The 17,084-nt window shown below is 50.8% G+C and overlaps 2 non-coding genes and 1 pseudogene across 2 annotated transcripts; 2 read left to right on the top strand and 1 right to left on the bottom strand.

The window, feature by feature from the left end:
- The window catches only part of LOC120381704, a 177,110-nt pseudogene extending 160,267 nt beyond the window's left edge, over positions 1-16,843 (top strand).
- On the bottom strand, positions 1,592-1,664 carry TRNAV-CAC. The gene has a single exon. It is a non-coding gene; the product is annotated as a tRNA-Val (tRNA).
- On the top strand, positions 7,115-7,186 carry TRNAY-GUA. The gene has a single exon. It is a non-coding gene; the product is annotated as a tRNA-Tyr (tRNA).
- Positions 16,844-17,084: the final 241 nt, after the last annotated feature.

Raw genomic sequence — 17,084 nt, 5'->3', positions numbered from 1 at the left:
GGAAAAGGTCACCATAACTCAACTTTCATCCATGGCTCTTGAGGCCACAACGCAGAGCACTAAGCACTGTACGACCACAGCTGGGGACAGAAGGGTCTTATCCACAGGCATTTTCCACTTGCAGGGTCCTCTCTGTGCGCAGAATTCCTGATAGTTTGATGTCTGCAGGCACTGGAGAGCACTATTTTGCCATCTATCTCACTGTTCCAGTGAACATCTGCTGTGGTTGCTGAAAGTCTGTGATGGGATCTATGGGATGCAACCTGAACAGTGGGACCCCTGAGCCTGTGTCCCACTGCCTGGGCTCCCTCTCACACTGTGATACTGTGAAGAGCTGTGAATCTCTGGCAGATATTGCACTTACACAGACATCCACAGGTAGGGACACATCCACCTATTACATGAATGCTTCTCCCAGCCACTCATAACACTAATGATAGAGAGCCTCCCGCCAATTCCCCCAGCTCTGCAGCCTTGCTCCCCTGGATCATACCATCTTTCCTTAATCAGAAGCCTGATCAGCGTGAGTTTATTACGCAGAGCCCACCCCTCCCTCACTGTGAATAGTACATGAACCAGCCTTGTAATGGAGCTGCGATTTCCCAAGAACTTCAAGCAAAATACACCAGTTTCATAAAATAGATTTATTAACTACAGAAAGATGGAGTTTTAAGGATTATAAGTGGTAGGCATAAAAGATCAAAGTAAGTTACCATGGAAATTAAAGATAAATTCACAATCTAAACTTTACACCTTATTACACTAGGCCGTAGTTCGGTTATGCCACAGGAAGGCTTAATGCTTGAGCTGCAGTGCATGTTGGGCAGGCTTAAGGCCGGGCTCCCCATGGCAGGAGAGAAGAAGATGACTCGGCCCCTGGAGGGGCAGGCTGGGGCTTCCTGGATCCCATTTGCTCACAGCCAGCGCCCTGTCCCCACTCCCAAGTCATTAATGGCTCTCCCAGGTCAGCCAGAATGGAGCAGCGGTTTTCACTCCACCAAGTCCACTTATGGCTTACAGGCAACTCCCAACCCACCACAGCCCACCATGTCGGCCAGAAAGGAGTCCACTCAGCCTCGCCATTGCTGCTTTTCCATCCCCCCAGAACCTCGCTTCTCCTGGGCTGCAAGGAGCCATCCCTGGGATGCCAACAGGCAGGCACAGGGGTCTATCTCCCAGCAGCCAACCACACCTCCCCCGGCTTTGCAGAACGAATGGTGATGCTCTACTAACCCCACTTAGCCGCAATGATGTGCTTACTTTCTGCCCTGCCTTTCTCAGCTCGACTTTCCTCTTTTGCCCCATTCCTGCCTCACTTCCTCCTTTGGCAAGTCACGCAGAGGAGGCCAGCAGGAAGAGCCGGCCTCCACCGGCCAACCTCCCAGGGCAGAGGAGGCCAAGCCACAAGCCTCCAAAAGGTGACACGCCGCACTCCTCTAGGTTCTCCAGCTAGACGCCAAGGTGCTTTCTCCACTGCTGTCAGCACCCTCTGTCATGCCGGGGTTGGAGTTATCCCACGGACAGGCCAATAGGAGGAGGAGGAGGAGGCCTTCCTGAACAGCAAGGGGAATCTGGGAAAAGGAAGCCAGCATGTTTCTGCCTGGTTTTGAACCAGGGACCTTTTGTGTGTGAGGCGAACGTGATAACCACTACACTACAGAAACTCCATCTACTTGGCTGTTGCTCACCCTGACACAGACCAATGGACAAACCTGGAGAAAGTGGTGACAGCCCTTCGATGGGTCAGCTGGCAGAGCAGAGGACTGGAGCTGGGACTCAGGAAGTCGTCCTTACGTCGCCCTTGTGACTCCAGCTTGAGGGAGAGCTTCTTTTTCTTCCCCTTGCTGACAAAGAGCAAGAGAAGAATGAAAGGTCAGGTGGGCCAACTCGGTGCAGAAGCCCATGCTGCCTTTTCCTGCTGCATAGCCTGAAATGAGGGAGTCGTGGCAGTTAAAGGAACTGCTGCACTTTCAGAAAACATCCCACCCGTGCACACAGGGGGACAGAAGAGCCTGTTAGTCTAGCACGCTCCCAACTGAACTACTTCAGCAGCTGCTCGGTTTCTTTTTGGCCTCCTGCTTTTCTGTCTGGGATGTTGTTGTCAGCTGTGGCACAGAAAAAGGACGTCATTGCGAGCGGCCCAGGCAGACAAGATTCACTTTTGGCTTCCTTGCTCGGCTTTACTTGCTTCCTCGCCCTATTCCTGCCTTAGTTCCTGGGTTACCCGAAGGCGATGGGGGGCCAGCAGTACCAGGAGGAAGTTGGGCAGCTAGACCCTGGTGGCAGGAGTCCTGCCGCCATTTGCCACCCCACTCTCTTCTCCCAGCTTCACATATTGGCCACCAGGGACTTGGTGCCCAGCAGCGCAACGGAAGGCAGTGGACAGAGCCACCCTCGCCTTGAAGCTCCAGCTCATTAAACCACATCTTCAGTCGCTGATGGCCAATGAGAGATCGACATCGCTTGCTATTTTAGCACTTGGAAATGCCATTGGCCAATCTTTGGATCTCTTTAATGCTGTGCTTCAGTTCATGGGGGAAAGGCGAGAGAAGCGACCTTTCAACTAAAGGCCTGGGGTTAACATCCTAACGCTGTCTCCTACTGTCACACTATTTAATACCGGCCCACCCTGTGCTACTGACAGTTCCATTTCTAGATGTTAGTACATTTCAGTTACTGTCAAAATTAAAAAGTTCCTATATGCTTAAAGAAAATGCATTTGTTTTATTTGCTTATATGGCATGAATAAATACAGGTTTACAGAACCTAGCCTGCAAATTTATCATCTTATATGACAGAGAAAATCATGCATCGAAATTGTGCGTCAAAATCATGAGCTGAGCTACAAATGCAATGAAAAATAAGATATTCAAAATTTTAACATATGGGGGGGGCAGCGAAGACACATCTTGCCTGGGAGAGGCACTTGGTCTAGGGGAGGCCCTGTCAAGGAGAACAGGAGTTAGTCTCACACGCCTATTTCCAGGCTGTAATCTGTGGGCGCCCTGCTCTGGGGGAGGGATCGCGGTAGCCCAGACTCAGGGATGGAACAGGCCCCAGATTGAGGGGGTGGCTGCAGGGTTTGCAGAGGTCTGATGTCTCAGACAATGTGTCTCTCCCAAAGCCTCAGATCTGCGTCCCCAGAAGGCTCCTGCGCTGCCTCCGCTCCTTTCACAGTCTATAGCAAGGAGCAGCAGCAAGGGTCAGGGATGAACCATAGGGCACTAGGTGGGGGGCAGAGGCTTCAGGAGCCCAGAGTGTTTGCCTGTCTGGGCATTTTGGCTGAGACCTCAGGGACACATTGTGAGGCAGAATCCCAGGCATCTGTATGAAAGGAGCATAAGGACATAAGGACGTACGAACGGCCAGACTGGGTCAGACTGGGTCCATCTAGCCCAGTATCCTGTCTTCCCATAGCGGCCAAAGCCAGGTGCCCCAGAGGGAATGAACAGAACAGGGAATCACCAAGTGACCCATCCCCTGTCACCTATTCCCAGCTCCTGGCAAACAGAGACTAGGGACACCATCCCTGCCCATCCTGGCTCAGAGCATGTCCTCCATGAATCGATTTAGCTCTTTTTTGGAACCCTGTTATAGTCTTGGCCTTCACAACCTCCTCTGGCAAGGAGTTCCGCAGGTTGACTGTGTGTTGTATGAAAAAATACTTCCTTTTGTTTGTTTTAAACAGGCTGCCTATTAATTTCATTTGGTGACCCCTAGTTCTTGTGTGATGAGAAGGAATAAGTAACACTCCTTATTTACTTTCCCCACACCAGTCATGATTTTATAGACCTCTAGCATATTTCCCCTTAGTCATCTTTTCTCCAAGCTGAAAAGTCCCAGTCTTATTATTCTCTCCTCATATGGCAGACACTCCATACCCGTTTCTGAACCTTTTCCAATTCCAATACATCTTTTTTAAGATGGAGCGACCATATCTGCACGCGGTATTCAAGATATGGGTGTACCATGGATTTATACAGTGGCAATAAGATTTCCTCTCTTATTCTCTATCCCTTTCTTAATGATTCCCAACATTCTGTTCGCTTTTTGCCTGCCACTGCCCATTGAGTGGATGTTTGCAGAGAACTATCCACAGTGACTCCAAGATCTCTCACTTGAGTTGGAACAGCTATTTTACATCCCATCGTTTTATATGTGTAGTTGGGATTATGTTTGCCAATGTGCATCACTTTGCATTGATCAACATTGAATTTCATCTGCCATTTTGTTGCCCTTTCACCTAGTTTTGTGAAATCTCTTTTTGGCTCCTCCCAGTCTGCTTTGGACTTAACTATCCTCTGTAGTTTTGGATCATCCGCAGATTTTGTCACCTCGCTGTTCAGCAGATCGTTTATGAAGATGTTGACTAGTCCCAGTACAGGCACCACTAGTTACCTGTTTGCATCCTGAAAACTGTCCATTTATTCCTACCCTTTGTTTCCTGGCTTTTAACCAGTTATTGATCCATGTGAGGACCTTCCAGAGGTGAACGTAAGCTGGTACATTCCAGTATGAGGTACTGGCAAGAGCGGGTACGCTGTGCCAGCCCGGCCCGGCTTCCCCAGGCTGGTGATTTAAAGGGCCCAGGGCTCCCTGCAGCCTCCCAAGCCCCCCTGGTGGAGCCCCGGGGAGCAAATCCCTGCCCTGGAACGCTGCTCTCTCCCGCGCTACGAACACAGAGCAGGGGCGGCGGGAGCTTCCTTACAGTGGGGGGGGGGTCACTATTGTCTGAACTGTGGCACTCCCATGACACCCCTTCCCCAAGGATCCCCACTCACACCACCTCTCCCCCCGAGGCCACACCCACAGAATGCCTCTCCCCCCCCCCCCAAGACTCCCCCTTTCCCCCCTCCATCATTTGTCCTAACAGCCAGTTAAGAGTGGTGGAGCCAAGGCCCTCTAAACCCCCTGTTCCAGCACCTCTGACACAGAGCTCAGCAGCAGCAGTGTGTGTGTGTGTGCGACAGAGGCTGCTGTGCTGAGCTGAGCCAGTGAGGGAAGCGGGGGCTGATGTTGGGGCTGCCCCCTCCCCCGCCTCAGGCCTGGTTGCTTGCAGCAGCTGTCTGAACATAGAGACAGTGTGCGACACACTCCCTCTCCCCACACACACACACTCCCTCTCTCCCCACACACACACACACTCTCTACCCCGCCACGCACACTGCAGTTGAAAAGCAGCTGGCAATCTAGTAAGCAGCCCATGGAACGGTGGGATAGAGAAACCGGCATCATGTGATGCTTTACCGGCTCATGAGGCATTGCAAACCCTTCCCAAAGTACCCTGTAGCCAGTTGCACAGCTACCCACAGTGCACTGCTCTCTGTGGCCATCCAAGATTCTAGCGTGGATGTGCTCTGGTGACACAAGGGGCATAGTGTGGACATGCAACAGCTGTTTAATTAAAACACTTTAAAGCCGCATTACCCAATAGTGTAGACACAGCTTGAGAGTGAGACAAGACCCAGCTCCCTTGAAACTAAAGAACCACAACTTTCTCCGTAGTCAGCAGGATTCAAACCTGTGCAGGGAGACGCCAATGGATTTCTAGTCCACCGCCTTAACCACTCAGTTGAGATGTGTCTCTCACTGCACTCTAGTTCTGTTCTCACTGAGTGATCAATTCCAGTTGTTTCCTCAGACCAGCTTTCACAGCACACTCAATGCTGTGCCCTTGTGTAAGTGTGTCCATGGCTGAACTGCAAGAATTCCTGCTCATTTCCTTTCTGGCTGGAGCATGGTTAGAGTGTGTTTGTGGTCAATGACGTTGCTGTAGATTGTTGTCCATTTCCTGCCTTGATCATTCAGACAGTCCCTTTCCTGCCATATCCCCAGCACATCAGTGATTGCAATAGCAGGGGGCAGGTTTTCTCTGGGGCACTGAGATTTGTCAGGGGGTTGGTGGCTCCTTTCTTTCCTCACCCTGGAGTAAACTCAGCTTTTAATTCCATCCTTGATGTTTCAAGGAATAACAACAGACGACCGAGGAAAGAGGTGGACAAGTGGGTCTCAGGGCAGGGGCAAAGAGGTGGGGGTGGTGGACAGGGCAGGACAGGGGAGGGGGTAGAGAGGTGTGAGCGCTGGGCAGGGTGGGTCTCGGGAGAGGCAGAGAGGTGCAAGTGGTGGGCAGGGCTGGTCTTAGGGGAGGAGGCAGAGAGGTTTGGGCAGGGCGGGTCTCAGGGGAGGGGCAGAGAGGTGGGGGCAGCAGGCAGGCCTTGGGGTAGGGGATGGAGAGGCACGAGCAGCAGGCAGGAAGGCCTTGGGGGAGGAGAGGAGTGAGCGAAAGGTGGACCAGCAGGCCTTAGCCACAGTGGAAGAACGGGGGTGGGAAGTGGTCAAATGGGAGTGAGGGCGGAGCACAGGTGGGGCCTCAGAGAGAGGAGAACGAGGGAAGGGGGTGGAGTGGGCAGGGCCGCCCAGAGGATTCAGGGGGCCCGGGGCAAAACAATTTTGGGGGCCCCTTCCATAAAAAAAAGTTGCAATACTCTAGAATCCTGTATTCTCGTGGGGGCCCTGCAGGGCCTGGGGCAAATTGCCCCACCTGCCCCCCCCCCGGGCAGCCCTGCCCTCAGCCTCTCCTCATCAGTCCCCTGCCCCCTAAACATTTTTGTTGCCCTCCCCTAGACTCTCTCCAATTTGTTTCTGTAGTGGGGGGGGGGGGCGAAAACTGGACGCAATGCTCCAGATGTGGCCTCCCCAGTGCCGAATAGAAGGGAATAATCACTTCCCTGGATCTGCCGGCAATGCTCCTACTAATCCAGCCAATACGACCAGGTACCCATATTGAATGCAGACCCAGCAATATTTGATAAATTGGTTACTGTCCATTCAGGAGGTTATTTTCCACCTATTCATAAATAATGAAGATGCTGTAAGCGGAGGGGAGAGAGCTGTCCCGTCCGTGTAGTTAATCCATCTCCCCGAGAGGTGGTAGCTATGTCACTGGGGGAAGCTATGGGGGTGGGTGTGCAAGCTGTGCTGTTTACATGGATCTTTAAGTTTAATCAAACCCATTTTTAAAAGCACTGTGGTTTGGGAACAGAACAGGAGATCGCTGAGGCAGGGCCTGTCCTTCAAAATCTTAAGATCTCTGACTTATCTACACAGGAGTTATGGGGGTATAGCTCAGTGGTAGAGTGTTTGACTGTAGTTTAAGTGGTCCTTGGTTCAAATCCAAGTGCCCCCTTACAAACCTCTTCCTTCAACAAAAATATTGGCATTTCCATTATGTTCAGGAGTTCCACTGGATAGGGATCCCTGAAATGAATGGAAACCCTCAATGTTTTCCTGCACAAATGCATAAAAACCTAGCAAACATGTGCCTTCACTGAAATCAGTTCCAATCCTCTAAAGGATTAAAGAATCCTTATTGAGGTTGCAGGAAAAAAACATCCCGATGTGTAGAAAGAACAGTAAATATGGCAGGCGACAAGCTTGGCTTAACAGTGAAATCCTTGCTGATCTTAAACACAAAAAAGAAGCTTACAAGAAGTGGAAGATTGGATAAATGACCAGGGAGAAGTATAAAAATATTGCTCAGGCATGCAGGAGTGAAATCAGGAAGGCCAAATCACACTTGGAGTTGCATCTAGCAAGAGATGTTAAGAGTAACAAGAAGGGTTTCTTCAGGTATGTTAGCAACATGAAGGAAGTCAAGGAAAGTGTGGGCCCCTTACTGAATGAGGGAGGTAACTTAGTGGACAGAGGACGTGGAAAAAGCTAATGTACTCAATGTTTTTTTTTGCCTCTGTCTTCACAAACAAGGTCAGCTCCTAGACTGCTGCACTGGGCAGCACAGTATGGGGAGAAGGTGACCAGTCCTCTGTGGAGAAAGAAGTAGTTCAGGACTGTTTAGAAAAACTGGACGAGCACAAGTCCATGGGGCCAGATGCGCTGCATCCGAGGGTGCTAAAGGAGTTGGCGGATGTGATTGCAGAGCCATTGGCCATTATCTTTGAAAACTCATGGCGATCGGGGGAGGTCCTGGATGACTGGAAAAAGGCTACTGTAGTGCCCATCTTTAAAAAAGGGAAGAAGGAGGATCCGGGGAACTGCAGGTCAGTCAGCCTCACCTCAGTCCCTGGAAAAATTATGGAGCGTGTCCTCAAGGAATCAATTCTGAAGCACTTAGAGGAGAGAAAAGTGATCAGGAACAGTCAGCATGGATTCACCAAGGGCAAGTCATGCCTGACTAACCTAATTGCCTTCTATGAGGAGATAACCGGCTCTGTGGATGAGGGGAAAGCAGTGGATGTGTTATCCCTTGACTTTAGTAAAGCTTTTGATACAGTCTCCCACAGTATTCTTGCCAGCAAGTTAAAGAAGTCTGGGCTGGATGAATGGACTATAAGGTGGATAGAAACCTGGCTAGATCGTCGGGCTCAATGGGTAGTGATCAACGGCTCCATGTCTAGTTGGCAGCCAATTTCAAGTGGAGTGCCCCAAGGGTCGGTCCTGGGGCCGGTTTTGTTCAATATCTTCATTAATGATTAGGAGGATGGCGTGGACTGCACCCTCAGCAAGTTTGCAGATGACACTAAACTGGGAGGATTGATAGATACGCTGGAGCGTAGGGATAGGATACAGAGGGACCTAGACAAATTAGAGGACTGGGCCAAAAGAAACCTGATGAGGTTCAACAAGGACAAATGCAGAGTCCTGCCCTTAGGACGGAAGAATCCCATTCACTGCTACAGACTAGGGACCGAATGGCTAGGAAACAGTTCTGCAGAAAAGGACCAAGAGATTACAGTAGACGAGAAGCTGGCTATGAGTCAACAGTGTGCCCTTGTTGCCAAGAAGGCTAACAGCATTTTGGGCTGTATAATTAGGGGCATTGCCGGCAGATCGAGGGATGTGATCAGTCCCCTCTATTAGACATTGGTGAAGCCTCATCTGGAGTACTGTGTCCAGTTTTGGGCCCCACACTACAAGAAGGATGTGGAAAAATTGGAAAGAGTCCAGCAGAGGGCAACAAAAAATGATTAGGGGGTTGAAGCACATGACTTATGAGGAGAGGCTGAGGGAACTGGGATTGTTTAGTCTGCAGAAGAGAAGACTGAGGGGGGATTTGATAGCTGCTTTCAACTATCTGACAGGGGGTTCCAAAGAGGATGGATCTAGACTGTTCTCAGTGGTACCTGATGACAGAACAAGGAGTAATGGTCTCAAGTTGCAGTGGGGGAGGTTTAGTTTGGATATTAGGAAAAACTTTTTCATTCAGAGAGTGGTGAAGCACTGCAATGGGTTACCTAGGGAGGTGGTGGAATCTCCTTCCTTAGAGGTTTTTAAGGTCAGGCTTTACAAAGCCCTGGCTGGGATGATTTAGTTGGGGATTGGTCCTGCTTTGAGCAGTAGATTGGAGTAGATGACCTCCTGAAGTCCCTTCCAACCCTGATATTCTATGATTATATGATTAGATGCTCTAATGGTCTCTTCTGGCCATAATTTCTGAAAAACTGAGTGTAGCATTGGGAGCAGCGTCTGATGTTTCCCTGTCTAGCCGGCTTGCTGCCTAGAACAAACGCTCCTTGAGTGGGGTGAGCCACAGGGAGTAGCTTAAACCTCCAAAGTGCCTGGCCAGGGGCAGGACATTGGCACAGCAAGGGAGGGGTGTGGCAGTGACATCACAAAGGCCTTTTGCAGGACCTCAGCCTATTGGTCCAAGGTGGTGGGGAGGTGGTGACCTCACAGAGAGATGCTGACATCAGCCAGGCAGGACCAGGGCGAGGGGCCAGGGAAACCTCAGAGACCCCTGTGGCTTTGCTCCAACAAGTCTCCTTCTCCAGGTCTCTCTTTGAGGACTGAGAGAGTATTCGGGTTCACGGACGTGAGCGCCAGGAGGAACCTCTTTTGAGTTTTCTCCTTCCCTTTGAGTGATTTTACTAGAAAACAGCCGTCCCTGTTTAGAAGGTAAGAGACTCCTGGAGGGAAGGGATGTCATGGGGTGTCACAGTTCGGATGCCGGTGCCCCCCCCCCCCCATGTATGGACATTCCCGCCCCCTGCTCTGTGTTCGCAGGGCTGGAGAGCAGCATTTGCTCCTGGCTGCCGGAGCAGAGCAGCAGGCTCAGCTGTCAGAACTTCCCGGAGCGATGAAAGGGGAGGGGCCCAGCCTCTGTAGCAGAAATGCAGGGCAGGTGAGTTCACGGCAGGCATTGTGGGATACTGGCGGAGGCCAGTTCTGGTGATTTAATGACCAGCAGCATTTACACTGGCACTCTGTCACTGTAAGTTTGCTGCAAAAAGCTCTAGGCCTCTCATCGAAGTGGTTTTATTTTGTCACCAAAACAGGGCAGTTTTGTTGCCAGATGTGGCATTGCAGTGTGTACACCAGCCACACCAAGCTGCCGACCGAGGGAGCGTTGTGTGTTCTTCACACACCTGAGCAATATATTTCTGCTGAAACAACTTTGTAGTGCAGACCTGGCCAAAGATTCACTCACACACACAGCTTGCAAGGAAAACGTCACCTGCTCCTCTGCTTTGCAGAATCCAAACACAAGGAAAGCTTGTCAGGTCCTGGTGGCGATGGCAGGGAGTCAGGTGTGGGCAGACACTATGTCTTATACCCAGGCACCATGGCTTAGCTGGCTAAAGCACCTGCCTTGTAAACAGGTGAGCCTGGGTTCAACTCCCAGTGGTGGCTTTGGGGGCACCTGCTATTGGCTACTGTCAGAAGACAAGATTCAGAGCAAGATGGGCCTTTGGTCTAACCTAGTGTGGTTTTTCTCATGGGCACTGATAATAGAGTTACTGAAAGTTTGGGAGTTAGGCACTGGTAGATCAGTGGTCCAAGCCCCTTGTAGACACCCCCCCTCCCTCTGGGACAGGGGCAGGTCTGAGTTCTCACACCAAAGGCTCATTGTGGCTGTCAGAACCTGTGAGTGGCTCATTTCGTTTGCACCCTGGGTTGAGTCCTGCTTTGTGCACCGTGTCTGAGAATGAAAATCCTAAACCCCCCTTTGAAATGACGAATGCAGCAGGACATGTCATTGTCCCTGCCCCAAAGCAGACAGACCAATGGAGAAAGGTCGTCGAGTCCAAGGTAATATTCACTGCGGTTTTACCATTTCCACTTGCTAAACTCCCTCCTATCTGCCCAGCCCACGTGTCCTCTGCCTCAGCTGCTGCTCCCGGCCTGCTCTAGAGTCAAACATGCAGGGCCCCCAGGGGAACAGAGGCCGGGACAGGGCAGCAGCCTGGGCTGGGCTGGGCAGATGCTGGGAATTCTCGTTTCCTGAGAACTGGCCTGGCTCCCTTCTCAACAGCAAACATATCAATTCTATGCCCCCTCCCCAGAAAAATCAGCCTGGAGCCAAGGGCAGCAGGGGCCGATTCCCTCTAGTTCCTACCGAGGCAGGAGAGAACCCAGGGCCTTTCTAGCAGAGCTTATGGAACCGACGTGGGGAAACCAGCCTGTAATAACAGGCAGTTCATGTTTAAGCTCAGTGTTTTTAACAATTTTTACAACCTTAAATCACCCTTCAATCGCAGTGTCACTATCCATAACGTTGCTTCAGCCTTATAGGTTCCCAAGTGCAAAACTAAACATCTCTTCAAACACAAGAGAGTGCAGATCAGTCAGTGTTCAGAGTCATCCCACATAAAAGAATCATGTTGTGGTACATATTGGCCTCATCATGTGGCCGTTGCCTTTCCCTCTGCTCTGTTAAAAGTTTTGGTATTTTGCACAGAAACTTTCTTCCCTCCGGAGAGACCTGGGAATCAAGGCTGCCAGACAAACACCTTTAAGAGGAGGTGTAACTTGTCAAAAAATGATCTCCCTCCTTCGGTTCAGTGACAGCCTGAAATGTTACTTATCCCGGCAGAGCCGGAGGATTGAAAGCAGCTACATCAAATCCCTGTGTAGCTAGCAGGAATGAACAAAAACACTACCTGGTATCTGAAGAAATGTTTAGTTTTACCCTTGGTAAACTAGAAGTCTAAAGGGAAGGAAGGTGGTGCCATAATAAAGAGTGAAACACAAAACAATTATCATAGTTATGCCCATAGTGACTGCAAAATATTTCTATATTCTTCTTCTTATCATCAGTGTATTATTTTCTCTGGCGTCTATACACTGACTATACCTTGACCAAGAAATTTGAATCTTGATAAAATAATCGACTACCCCTGGTTATGGCAATGGACTTGATACACACTTGGGCGTCCCTACACAGGTTCAGGTACTAACAACAGTGGCTGCCTTTTAGCCATAGCTTTTAATCAGGGCAATACATTGATCCTGTGAAATCATTTCCCTGCCGGAGTCCATCGCCCACATTCCTTAGGGCATTGGGCCACCATGGGGACGTTTCATTTCCCTCCTCAATTTCACACAGAGACACAATTTCCCTTGCACAGATCCATGAACAGCAAAACCTCCCTGTGTCTCTTGTCTGAGCCAGGGCATTCGATTCCATTGAAACCTTCTCTCCTGCAATGGCAATGGTCATGCAGATGGGACGAGGCCACCTTCACCTCTGACAGTGAGATATTGGATCAGCTCTTTCTTTACGCTGCTGTTGTTAGTCCATGAAACATCAGGGATGGATGCCAGGCTGAGTTCATGCACCAACCCCCTGAAACATTTCAGTGCCCCAGAGAAATCCTGACTCTGGCTATTGGCATGATCTAGTGGAGATTCGAATAGGAACGGGACGGTCTGAATTGTCAGTGTGGGGAATGAACAACAATCTATAGCAATGTCGTTAACCACAAACACACTCTAATCATGCTCCAGCCGGAAGGGAAATGGGCAGGAACCCTTGTTGTTCAGCCATGGACACACTTACACTAATGCACAGCCAGGAGTGTGCTGGGGGAGCTGGTCTGAGCAATGTGAAGTGACAATTCAGTGAGAACAGAATCATTGTGTAGTGAAGCACCTATACATCAAGTAGTTGTGGCCGAGTGGCTAAGGCGATGGACTAGAAATCCATTGGGGTCTCCCCAGGCAAGTTTGAATCCTGCTAACTATGGAAGCATCAGTGTATTGTCACTGCTCTTGTTGTAGTGCCTGAGCATCCACAGAGCCAGACCTGGTCTCACTCTGAGGCTGTCTACACTTAAAATGCTGCTGTGACACTGCTCTAGCACTGTGGAGTAGACAGTTGCTACAGTGAGTGGAGGGGTTTTCCATCCCTGTAATAGCTACATTGACAGAACAATCTTTCCTTTCATTTAGCACTATCTAACCATGGCTTAGGTCAGCTTAATTATACTGATTCCAGGGTTTTTCACATCCTGAAAGATGTACTTCTTAGAGGGTTTATCCCATCATGCTCCCATTCCCTGGTCCTTCTCGCATGACCTGAGAGCAGCAATACCCGCAGTTCAAGAGGTGCAAACAATTCAATGTTTATTGGGGTAAACTTCCAGCAAGCAATGATTCCAATTTCCTTCCTCGGTATCACCCTTCCCAGCTCTGACACCACAGAGGCTTCTCTGTGTCCCTGTTCCCATTCCCTCTTCCTATTCCCCCCCTTAGCAAAACGTAACTCCAATTCCCCTACCCTCATTCCCATTCCCCCCCTTACTTCCTGATTGACTGCAGACTATATAGTAAAACTGGAGTTCTGCTTAGCTATACCTTAACCAATCATTTTACTTAAATGTAACTAACCAATCCCAACATAGTGTAACATGATTATCTAACCAGTTATACCCCACCACCTGAATTGCTTTACACCCAACAAATTAATTATACAGCAGACAGAAACAATCACAGAACCAGAGAGAGATTATACAGACAAGCAATAAGAAAGTGGAGACTACAGTGATAGAACAACAAAGAAATGAGGATTTCAGACCCCAGCTATTGATAAGTGAGTTGTTGCCAGACAGGATGCTATCATGGTAGAGGTTGTGGATGCTGGTTGCTTAGCTGTCTGGCCCCCAGGGCAGGATTTTGAGGGTCTCAGAATGCCAGCACCCATCTTTTGTTCGCTTAAAACGTGAGCAGGGAGATTCCAACACCGCAGAAAAAATGGTTACTTAGAACAACAGTTACAAAGGTAAGTAACCATTTTTCTTCTTCTTCGAGTGATTGCTCATATCCATTCCAGTTAGGTGATTCCCAAGCCTTACCTAGGCGGAGGGGTCGGAGTGAGACGTGGCGGAATGCAGGACCGCAGAGCCAAAGGCTGCGTCCTCTCTCAATTGTTGGACCAGAGCATAGTGAGAGGCGAAAGTATGAACCGACGACCAGGTCGCTGCTCGGCATATTTCTTGTATCGGTACGTGTGCCAGAAAGGCAGCAGAAGATGCCTGGGCCCTGGTAGAGTGGGCGGTGAGATGGCCCAAAGGGACATTCGGCAAGTTATAACAGGTGCGTATGCACTCTGTGAGCCATGAGGAGATTCGCTGCGACGAGACAGGAAGACCTCGCATTCGGTCAGCAATTGCCACAAAGAGTTGAGAGGATTTGCGGAACGGTCTTGTCCGATCAACATAGAAAGCCAACGCCCTTCGAACATCCAGGGAGTGAAGTCGTTGCTCTCGTGAGGATGCGTGAGGTTTTGGAAAGAAGACCGGAAGGAAGATGTCTTGGTTATTGTGGAACGCGGACACTATCTTCGGGAGGAACGCTGGATGCGGACATAGCTGCACCTTGTCCTTATGAAAAACGGTGTACGGTGGGTCCACCGTGAGCACTCTGAGCTCAGAGACCCGTCTGGCTGATGTGATAGCCACCAGAAAAACGGTCTTCCATGACAGGTACAGCAAGGAACAGGTGGCTAACGGCTCAAAGGGTGGGAACATGAGCCTGTTGAGGACCAGATTGAGGTCCCAGGTAGGAGTCGGATGGCGCACCTGGGGGTAGAGACAGTCAAGGCCCTTTCTGAAACGGGTAGTCAACGGATGAGAGAACAGCGTATATCCCCCCTCACCGGGGTGAAAAGCGGAGATGGCCGCTAAGTGCACCTTCATAGAGGACAGTGCAAGACCTTGCTGTTTTAGCGACCAGAGATAGTCAAGGACCATCAGAAGTGGAAGCTCTGAAGGAATAGTGTCGCGTGCTTGAGCCCAGCAAGCGAAGCACTTCCACTTGGCCAGGTAGGTAGATCGAGTGGAAGGCTTTCTGCTGCTCAATAAAACATGCTGCACGGGGGCAGAGCAGCGCAATTCCGACTGGTCTAGCCACTCAGGAGCCACGCCGTGAGGTGGAGGGCCGTCAGGTCTGGGTGACGGAGAGTGCCGTGATCTTGGGTTATAAGATCCGGGTGAAGTGGCAGAGGAATTGGGCTGGCTACTGACAGACGGAGCAGCGTGGTGAACCAGTGTTGTCTGGGCCACGCTGGCGCAATTAAGATGAGACGTGCTTTGTCCCGTCGGAGCTTCAGCAGGACTCTGTGTATGAGGGGGAACGGGGGAAAGGCGTAGAACAGATGACGAGTCCATGGAAGGAGAAACGCGTCTGACAGAGAGCCCGGTGACAGGCCTTGAAAGGAGCAAAACTCTTGGCATTTGCGGTTTGATCGGGATGCAAACAGGTCTACATGGGGAAATCCCCACTGTTGGAAAATGGCATGAGCGATGTCCACTCTCAGCGACCACTCGTGGCAGAGAAAGGATCTGCTCAGGCGATCCGCGACGGTGTTCTTGACGCCGGGAAGGAACAACGCCACCAGATGTATTGAGTGGGCTATGCAGAATTCCCACAGTAGCACCGCCTCGTGGCAGAGGTGGGGAGAGCGGGTCCCGCCTTGCTTGTTGATATAGTACATGGCCGTTGTGTTGTCCGTAAAGACTGAGACACAACGGCCGCGGAGGCGAGCTTGGAACGTCTGGCATGCCAGGCGCACTGCACACAGCTCCCTCACGTTGATGTGCAGGTTCAACTCCTGCACCGACCAAAGGCCCTGAGTACGAAGATGGCCGAGATGAGCCCCCCCATCCGAGGGATGAGGCGTCTGTCATCAGGGAAAGGGAAGGTTGAGGAGGATGGAATGGGACCCCTGCACATACGAGTGGTGGGGCCAGCCACCAGTTCAGGGATTGAAGGACGCTCGTTGGAATGGTGAGCAGGGTATCCAGAGGGTCCCTGTGTGGATGGTATAGCGAGTTGAGCCACAGCTGGAGGGGGCGGAGGCGGAGCCTGGCAAACGGAATTACGTGCATGCAAGCCGCCATGTGACCGAGGAGGCAGAGACAAGCGCGGGCCGAGGACATACGAGAGGTCTGAAGGGCGCGAATTAGCTGTGTAAGGGCCTGGAATCGTAGCTGAGGAAGGTAGGCTCTGGCTAGTGATGAGTCCAGGGTCGCGCCAATAAAGTCCAACCTCTGAGTTGGTACTAAGGTGGACTTTTCTATGTTGAGAACCAGGCCCAGACATGTGAACAAGTCTTTGATCACTGTGACATGTTGCTGGACTGTGGTCTGCGAGTCCCCCCGATGAGCCAGTCGTCTAGGTAGGGAAAAACGCAGATGCCATGCCGACGGAGGTGGGCGGCGACAATGGCCATGCACTTCGTAAACACCCTTGGGGCCGTGGATAGGCCGAAGGGGAGGACCGCAAACTGGAAGTGAAGGTGAGTGATTGTAAATCGGAGGAAACGCCTGTGTGGTGGAAAGATGGCGATATGAAAATAAGCGTCCTTCATATCGAGGGCAGCATATCAGTCTCCCGGATCCAATGTAGGGATAATGGTCCCCAGAGATACCATGCGGAACTTCAACTTCAGCATGTATTTGTTGAGGTCTCGCAGGTCGAGGATGGGTTGGAGGCCCCCTTTGGACTTGGGGATCAAAAAATAACGGGAATAAAACCCCTTGCTCCTCTCCCTCTCCGGAACTCTCTCTACTGCTCCGATAGCGAGGAGCGAGTGCACCTCTTGTAAGAGGAGTTGCTCGTGAGAGGGGTCCCTGAAGAGGGACCAGGAAGGAGGGTGGGAAGGTGGGGGTGAAACAAATTGGAGTTGGTAACCACGTTCCACAGTGCTTAGGACCCAGGCATCGGTGGTCAGCTGGGCCCACGCCGGGAGGAAATGGGAAAAACGGTTGGAAAAAGGCAGGGAGGGATCTAGAGAAAGATCTGGTATGCCGTCAAAAGGACGGTTTAGGCCCCGCTGGTTTAGAAGG

The sequence above is a fragment of the Mauremys reevesii genome, linkage group 14 (assembly GCF_016161935.1).
Source record: "Mauremys reevesii isolate NIE-2019 linkage group 14, ASM1616193v1, whole genome shotgun sequence".
Classification (NCBI taxonomy): domain Eukaryota; kingdom Metazoa; phylum Chordata; order Testudines; family Geoemydidae; genus Mauremys; species Mauremys reevesii.
This window is presented reverse-complemented; position numbering and strand designations above follow the sequence as displayed.